Source organism: Medicago sativa, chromosome 2 (genome assembly GCF_051527215.1).
Source record: "Medicago sativa cultivar Bolivia chromosome 2, Bolivia_mono, whole genome shotgun sequence".
NCBI lineage: Eukaryota > Viridiplantae > Streptophyta > Magnoliopsida > Fabales > Fabaceae > Medicago > Medicago sativa.
In genome coordinates, this window is record NC_140750.1 from 12,745,519 (window position 1) to 12,755,587 (window position 10,069).

At 31.6% G+C, this 10,069-nt stretch overlaps 1 pseudogene; it reads left to right on the forward strand.

Moving 5' to 3' along the window:
• The first annotated feature begins 392 nt into the window (after window positions 1–392).
• LOC146944655 (uncharacterized) lies at window positions 393–2,269 on the forward strand (annotated as a pseudogene).
• The last annotated feature ends 7,800 nt before the right edge of the window (window positions 2,270–10,069 follow it).

Sequence of the window (10,069 nt, forward strand, 5' to 3'; positions counted from 1 at the left end):
TCATGATTAAAAAGACATGTGATAACTTTTTCTAATAATAATAATAAATGAGTGAGAAAAAATAAATAAGATCAGAAATAATTTTAACGGTTACGATTGTCATTGGAAATATAAGTCTTCAACTTGTTCATACCCCATCATCAAGATGCTTGCCCTTCTCTCATAATGTCTTAGTTTTTTTGGTTCACCCATACAACCATCACCATTTTTTTGCCTCTAGTTTCACCATCTCCCTCGATCTTTGCACTCTCTACCCATTTACTCCAGTTAGGAACAAATAGAATTGTTGAACACTCTTATCTTCATCTGGTCAAAAACACACATAGTGTGATTGCGACTCTGTAGTGATTTATTTATTAGACATATCTAAATACCAATTTGTTTCTTCTTCGATGGATAATGATGATTGTGATCTTTTTTCTATTGTACGTAGCTGCAACGCTACCACATTTACCACTCCTACCACCATTTTTGAAGACCCTCCTCCACCTCCGATTGAAACCACCACAACCACCACCGCCAATAACATAGCATTCCCTCAAAGTACCACACCATCTTTCTTTGATGATTTCACTTTTAACCATGAAAAGAGCCCATTCTCTTTTATCCCACTTAAACCAAATGACTTCATAGATTTAGATAAATTGATGATAAATTTCAATCCCATTCCCACTATCTCCACCCCAGCTACTAGTATGCCAAAAATCAATACCATCACCACCACATCTTCCCCCACCTCCACCACCTACAATATCCCATCCCCCCTGACCACCACCATCCCCACCCACATCACCAACATTAACACTAATGTTCATGCTATCCACACTCCCACCATCACTACTCCCACCACTCTCCATACTATTACCCCCATTACTAATACGGCCACTACAACCAATATAATCACCCCGACCCCTATCATCTCTACTGCGAACATTACCATGACAAACACTAGTGTTCATGAAATCAATCAATACCCCACCAATTTTAATTTCCTAACACTCGCGGAACAACAACTGATTCAACAAAACATCAACAATCAAGTGTCTGTTCTCAAACCTGTTGCATGCATTGATATCACAACCGCTCATTTTTATCATGCATACAAACATCCATCAGTTGCACTAAGCAAATCGAGAAAAAGGTAAAGTATTTATTCCTATTATTTTATATATTTTAATTATAAATCAATTTTATCATGTCAAAATATTGAAAATATTCTTACGTAACTTAACTCGGTTGAACTAAAATCATTTTACCTTTCTTTTCTTACAGAAAACATAATAACCAAACGGCATTGGTGTGCTATGAGCTTTCAAAAGACTCGTGGGCATGAAGGAAATATGGACAGAAACCCATTAAAGGGTCTCCACATCCAAGGTTCACACACATTCAAAACTCTATCTTTAACATATTTCTCATTTCTTTCACATTAAAAACAATATAGTTTTGTTACCTAAAACAAACAACCGCACCCTCGAGTTTTAAACATTGATTGTAGGCATTGGGATCCTATTCATTGCATATAATTCTAATTAAATTCAACATATGGTATCTTAATCACGGCTGCGTTTGTGTTTCAAATTTGAAAACATCAAACATTGCCACTCAATTATCCACAATGAGCTGCACATTTAAAAAATAATATCAATTTATTATTGGTTCCAATATGTTTTTACTTCCTCTAAGTGTGCCATATTTTTCTTTAAGCCCCTAATAAATAACTTTTTTAAGCATCGCAAATATTGTTGTAGCTCCTGCAAAATTTGTTTATGCTGAAACTGGTCTATGAATTATTATTTTTATTCTTTAATAAATGATGCTGCAGGAGCTATTACAAATGTAGCACTTTGGCAGATTGTCCAGCAAGAAGAAAGGTAGAAAAAAGCAAAACTCAAGAGAAGACTTATATTGTGATATATGAAGGAGAGCACAATCACGCAAAACCAACATTTAATAAAAATGTTGTTATTGGTACCTCCCATCACAAATTTAGGTTTGCCTAATGTGGTGATGTTGTAGTTTGATCATCCGGAGAGCAGCAATGCCCATGTTCTCGTTGATCAATCAAACATCCCTTATCCGGAAATGGAACTATTATAGAGTCAATTACCCGTTGTCGAAGAAGCTGGGTCATCCACAAATGTTAGAAACTTGGGTTCACATAACAACAAGATTATGGAGTTTGATGAGCCACAGAGTAGCAATGCTCAAGTTGTTGTCGGTGACTCAAACTTGCCTTATTCTGAAACTGGATTTATTAGAAGCTTTGATGATGATGACAATATTTTGATAACAAACATAACAGCTTGGTTAGATGATTACTTAATGGACTTCAACCGCCTCAATGGTGGTGCTCTATTCTCTTAGTTGGGTATAACCGAAAGAGCTTTGTGTAGTTTGAGCCGGTTTAGTTTTGTGTCAAACTCTAAATAATATATGATTTAATGGTTTTTCTTGTTGGTGCAATCTTGCACAAAATAAAGATTGTTAATTGCTCACTTTCCTCTTTACCGATAATATTTAGAAGAAAAAAAATCCGCGTCTATTGAAAAAGTTAACAATTAATAATCTTTATTTTGTGGAATATTGTATACATTAATAAAAATCATTTAAAAATCATATATAGCTTTAAGTTTTATTACCTTTTATATTTTTATTATCAAATAAATGTTTGTATTAAATATTTCATAAACATGGGTTTTTATACTTTTTATGATCTTATTTAATGTTTGTAAAAAAAAAATGATCTTATTTAAATGTATGTTTTTCCAGTTCTATTTTGTGTCACATGAATGATTTGAACATTTGATTGAAAAGTATATTTTCAATGAGCTTGAAATTGATAAAAAATAAATATCAAACTACATTTGCACCCAAAGAAATTAAGTATTAAACTAATTATTATTTTTAAAAACTAATACACCTTTATTTATGTTTTTTATCATAAGAAGTCAAGACATTTCACCCGTAATGAAAATCTCAATACAACGTGGAATATTATAAAAAAAAATAAAAAACTTGAGACTAGCTACCGATAATGTTATGTTTCCTGTAGTTAAAGAATGAGTCAGTGCTCGACCGGAAGGGAAAGGAAAATGGAACTATTAAGAATCAAGACTATTTTCAGAAGGTTTGTCTTTCGAATTAAATTCAATGGGATCCACAGAGACCATGAAATTGATAGAGCTCGAGGAACTGTTCCTCTTGGATGAAATGCTAAAGGAATACCCGGAAACACATTTACAAAATCTTCGTATGGAAATCTACAAAGAAACCATCCAATTGATCGAGACGAACAACCAAGACCGTATCCATACGATTTTGCATTTCTGTACAAATATAATACGTTTCCTTATTCTAAGTGGTTATTATGTCATGTAAGAACAAGGTTCAAGTCTACCGGTCTGTTAGGATGCTTCAGCTGCATACATTACTGCACTTCCACTTGACACCTATCGTTAATGAAAAACGGCTCGTCTCGTCGTGACATTCTCTTGAATTTGAGAAAGAAGGTGCTTGTTGCCACTTTCTTCTTTTTTAATAGTAAGTAAACTTGTTTTGTTTTAGTTTTATAAGGCGAAAGGTTGCTATTTTTATAATTATTATAGCGTTAGCGCTTATTTTTTAACAAGGGTTATTGAATATCAAAAACTGATTACGCGAAATTATTCTATTTCTATTGACTCTTCGCCGTCTACAAAACAAAAAGTTTTGGTAACTAACTTAAAGATTGGGAACTACCCGGGGAAGAGTTAGGAACAGGAACAAGGAGAAGCGAGAACCACTTAAATAGAGGAATCAATTGTATTTCCTCCTTTGTTCCCCATAGCAATTGGGGATCAAAAAGCACCAAATTTGATGACTTATTAAGGGAAAGACGAAGAAAGAACATGCTATTAAAGACGTTGCAACATATGCCGGGGAGGCCGCTGGATTGTTGGTTTGCAGCCCCGCCCTATAGATAGAATGAATCAAATAAGGAGAGGCGACTGAGCCACTCTTATACTACTCCTTTCTTTGCCCCCTTCTCACTCACTTAAAGGAAGGGCGAAGTCGCTGAAGGAAGTCCAATGGGAGCAATACTCGAAATAGCAATCCATAAAAAACACTGATATTGAAATCAGATAAAACAAAGTTATAGCCAAAGGGAATTACTGAATATCTTATTAAATTTGATATTACTGATATGGATGGTCCGATATTGAATAAACGAATATCTCCCCTAGATGAAATAAGATTCTCATTGAATAGTAGTTTTGTTCCGTCTGCTGAAGCTTGAAGAATTCCAAAAGTACCAACGTATTCGGGTCCAATACGTTGTTGTATCCCTGCAGAAATTTCTCTTTCTAACCAACAAAACTTACACTGTAGTGTCCTTTCAAAAATAAAAATTTCACTATAGTGTGTTAAAATTATTTAAAATACTAGGACACGCTCTAATGATATCACCCAATCCCGAGACCTTATAGTTCACAACTCTAATTTGATTGATTACGAATCTAAAATCCCTGTCAGAAATCACATTCATATAACCAAGACCCCTCACCCATTGAAGAGGTTTAAGGAGTATATGCAAAGCCTCTCTGCAATGTTAGATGCAGGTTCATTTCATATTCCTCCTACTATATCTTGCTGCGAGCTTTCCGTAAAGACCAAGTTATCATCACAAAGTTTATGTGAAAAAGTATATTATGTAGCAACAATAAAGGAGAGCTCGCAGCAAAGATCACACAAAGTATATTGTGGCATATATTATGTTGCATAATTGTAGAGATAGTATGCCACAAACTTATTTCTCCCAACACATGCCAATAATTCTCAACACCATTATATATCACACAAATGCAACTATGCAAGCATTAGAACATTGCACCCTATACCGCACGAGTCTCTCTTGCGTAAGGACAACATTCTTGAATCCCTTGCAAATAATATCCCCGTTTCCTTGATCACACAACCCATAAGTATCAATGAAATTGATTGCGGTAAATTTGCAAGCATCAAAGAATGCATATTTTTGAAATACATTCCTTCATATTGTTTAGGTTTAGCAAGTTTATCCCTAGATATAGCCAATGTATCCTTCTTGAATCACCCCGATTAGATCCCCTCCTAAAGGTGCATTTCTGCATATATACCTTCACACCTTGAACATGGCCATGTCTCTCTCCTATTACTAACCAATGGTTTTTAAATCTTGGGTTAAATATGTTTTTAGTCCCTATAAAATTGAAACTTTTTAAGTTTAGTCCTTATTTAATTTTAATAGGTTTTTTAGTTCCTATAAAAAAATTATGCACTCACTTTTAGTCCCTACTAAATTCAAATTTCTTTGGTTATGCTCAAGCTCTTAAGTTTTTGAACAACTTTTTGCAGACGTGTTAAGAACATTACTAAAAGTTCCTCTGTACAAAATTATCTCAAAATTTGATTTCTACGTCCAAATTATTGTTGCTTTTATCTTGAACTTTTGTCGTTTAAAAAATTCATATTTAATTCATTTGATGTTAAAAATTTCTAAATTTTAGTAAATGAACCTTTTGCAATTTTCTAAACTTATCTCAGAAAAATCGTTCAAAAATTTAAGAGTTTAAGGATAATTAAACAAACTTTGTTTTAGGAGGGACTAAAATTACATGTAAATCTTTTTGGTATAGGCTAAAAAAGCTATTAAAAATTAAGTAAGGACTAAAGTTAAAAGTTTCCAATTTTATAAGGATGAAAAACATATTCTTTCACACCAATACACTTTCCCTTGAAAAAGCAATTTAGTGGAAATTGAATTCTTTATAACAATTCATTGCATTAAATATCTTTGTTGTCAGATAAATTTTCAACCATATATGTGCAACAAAAAGTGTATCAAGTTTTTCTCCCGTTACGACTCTGTTATATCTATTCTTCCACCAAGTGAATTGATGGCATTACGAAGAAATATCCATCAAGTCACAATCTGTGACGACCATTTATGAACCACTAATATATAACACCCAACTCTCTTTTAAGATAATTCACCAAAAAATAGCTCATAATGAAAACTTAAAATTTCCAGAAGAACTTACATTAATGGATTGGGAGGAAACGGTTTCATTAATATGAACTGAACACTTTACACATAGAATTATACTATATTGTAATTTGTTCTTTTCTTAGTAAAGTTTTATTTAGTTTGTTTTCCTGTCTTTAATTTAATTTAGGAAGCTCATCACTATGATGAGTGAGGAGTTTTCCCTTGTCTTGTAAACATGGAAAGTAGTCTTATGATAAACTTTTCATGGTCCTTTTCTTTTCTTTTGTTGAGAAAACTCAAAGCCCTAATCTACACATATCCAGAATAGATCCTAATTAAGTTATTTTTAAATTTCTACAAGGACCTAATGCATGTTAGCCGTATATTGAATGAATGAATACATTCCTTCATTCTTTTACCACGAGGAACCAATCTAAGGAATTTAAATACACGAATATAGCTAATAAATGACGTCACACAACTTAACAAATCTGAAAAAGAGATGTTGAAAATAGTTTGATTATGGTCCATGTAATGGTCACAATCTCTTGCAAATTATTGTGTATGTAATGTAATTTCACTACGTACCAAGTTAACCTTTGTTTGGCAATCTATCCTTTGATTAACAAACCAGTTGTTTTTTTTCCTTTATATATATAGCCCTTTGTTATGGAATATTAGTTGATGTTGTATTTGATGATGCATTATATGTAAGATCAGAAAAGAGCACATAACATCACATAGCAAGCTTAAAATTTATTTAATCATATACTAGTACCTTCATAAAGGACTGTTTAATAACCAGCAGCTTTTGCTGGTTGTTGATGATTCAAAATGCTTAATTAATCTCTACACACATTAATATATAATAATAATAATAATAATAATAATAATAATAATAATAATAATAATAATAATAATAATAATAATAATAATAATAATAATAATAATAATATTAGGGTTACATGGAAGTGACATATTTATCAATGCCTTAGAGCACCCACATCGCCTGCACCTTTGGGTGGTATCACACTGCCCAATGCTTTTTGTGTCATAATAGCATGGATAATTGGCATTGAAATTGAGTAGTTAAACAAGCCATTGTAGTAATGCATTACTAGGTTGCTTTTCCTGCATTTGTCTGATTTTGTGCACATTTTGTATTACTTTTGAGTTTTTTTTAAGATAAGTGGAACCCATTTTAGAGTTTTAGATGAGTGATATGAATATTTAGAAAATGTAGTTGAGTGGTTTAAATAATTGGGAAGGGTAAAGTAATATAATATATTATGTGGGTCTCATTTATACCACTCATTTGGGTGGCATGGATGTGGGTGCTCTTAGTAGCTTACAACGTAACATAGGGTTAATTAACACCGAGACTTTTAAGACCACAAGCAAGCACCGAGGTAATAACTAGAGCATGGTGTTAGATTGATCCATGGGATATGAATTGCTGAGAACATTATCCATGTAATAGTGTGGATGACTTGGATCCATCACCACAAACTGCATGTCCTCTGATGGCTTCCAGTGCCTTTTCCTTTGATTAATAAACCAGTTGTTTATTTGCTTCTGATCAAGACCTGTTGAATAATTATGTAAAATGAGAGGTGTATAAAGCAATGGTGCAAAATGGACAAGAATCTTTCGAAGAATCAAGGTTTGTTGACCAAGCCATCACTTAGGACACTCATATCGCATTCAAGACCATTTTCAATGATCAAGTAGAGGAAAATAACTCAGCATAATTTCAAAAAAATGCATCACCGAAGATCAAAATTTGTCACCTAATGATGGGAAAGTCAATGATCAACTTCTTAAATATATAAGTTGTTGCTGTTATATATATATATATATATATATATATATATATATATATATATATATATATATATATATATATATATATATATATATATATCCCAAAATGAATAGGTTGTGACCATAACAATGGCGTAAATTCATATTTTGTGGTTTTTCTTTTGGGTCTAATTTGATCAGTCCTTGTGTGATTGGTATTTACTCCGTCTCTACTAATATATTTGCATGCATTTGCAATGTCTTGGCTATAAATAGGATTAGTTTTGTCTTGGTTTGGCACCGGTTACCACCAAGGATACTTGCAATCTTGCATTTTGTTTCAATATGGTTTTTTTTCTTTTATTTTCTTGTCCTCTTTCTATTATTTTTTGTTTGCGATAGTCAGTATTCACTCTGAAGAGTGAGGTCTTGGAATTAAGGAACGTAGTTTTAAGACAAACTTTTCGTGATCATCATTTCTTTCTTTGATTAGGAAATGCATTCACCTTATCTAGATTTAACCTCTTATCAAGGCAATCTTTTGATAAATGAGAATGAAGGAAGATTGTTGGATATATAAAGTTTGACACAAAGGTTTGAAGCATGGGAATAACCTAAAAGTTTTTTGTGTGTAAAATTGGATATTCGGGCTTAATGGGTCAAGCCAACATGAATTGCTATGAGAAGAGAATTTTGTGTTACTGAAGCTCTAGTTTATTCCTAGAGATAGATTAAAAAAAATGTATTAGAGAATACATCGTTATTAGGCATGCATTTCCTAGGTAAAAGGAAGGAATAAGATTTGATTTTTTCGTTGTAACGATGAACTCCAATGATTCTGAGGCTCCTTTACCATTGCATATTTTAAAAAACTAATACCAAATTATCTTGCATCTTTAATTAAAGATAACAAAAAAAAAATCTCATTTCTTACGCATATCTAGGGAGAAAAATGTTACCTTGATGATCACAAGTCCTCGTGAGATCGATATTTTATTACGGTGATAAACCATGCATTTGTGATGATATCACTAATCTACAGAGACCATTTCCTACGAGAGAATCCCATTCAATAGATCAAGAAAAAGAAATGGTTAAATATGTTTTTAGTCTCTATAAATATGACAACTTTGAGTTTTAATCCCTCTAAAAAATTTCTACAACTTTTAGTCTTCCAAAAGTTTTTCATCTTCACTTTTGGTCCCTCATTTAAAGTAAACTCATATCTAGAATACATATTTTTAAATAAAAATTTGCAAAAAAATTTATAATATAGTTTTTTTAACAAAACATAAATTAAATATGATTTTTTATATTTTTGACAGTTAAAAATTCATATTTAATTGATGTCTTGTTAAAAAATTCTAATTTTTTTGGGAGACTTTTACAATATTTTACACATTTTTGCACAATTTCATTAAAAAAAATACAAAAATTGACTTAAAAATAGGAACCAAAAGTATTGATTGAAAATTTTATAGGGACTAAAAGTTGAAAGAAAAAAATTAGAAGGACTAAAATGAAAAGTTGATATATTTATAAGGACCAAAAACATACTTAACCCAAAAAGAAATATGGTAATGGCTAGGGTTTTTGAAGACTCTACTTATCCAAAAAAAAAATTCTCTATTCTTATGAAGACTTTTTTTTTTAGCAAGTTTATTTATTCTTATGAAGACTCTTAAAATCTCAAAATAGAATAGGAGAATATTATTTTATTAAAAAAAGGCCGTTCTTGCAAAAGAAAAATTATAGGGGTTTGGCACCTATAAATTTATAAAAAATTTGGTGCCTCTAAATTTGTTCATCTAACAATGGACCTTCAAATGTTTTTAATCAAGAATTATGACTTCTATTTTTAAGTCCGTTCATGTGTATCATTTAGAATTTTTAATATTTTTTTCACGTATGATTAGAGTATATAAGAATCTCTATATAAAAAAATTGCAACAAAATATAAATTAAATATGAATTTTCAAGCTCCGAAAACATAAAAATTCATATTTAATTCATCCCTAGTTAAAAAGTTATAAACTTTTGCAACATATATTTTTACAATGTACTAAATATAACTGCAAAAATATTAAAAAAATTCAAATGATACACATGAGATAAAAATGTTAACTGAAATTTTTTATAGAGCCATTCTTTGAAAAGAAATTAGAGGGATTAAAAACAAAATTTGATATCCCGTGAGCTTAACTCAGTTGGTAGGGATATTGCACATTATATGCAGGGGCCGGGGTTCGAACCCCG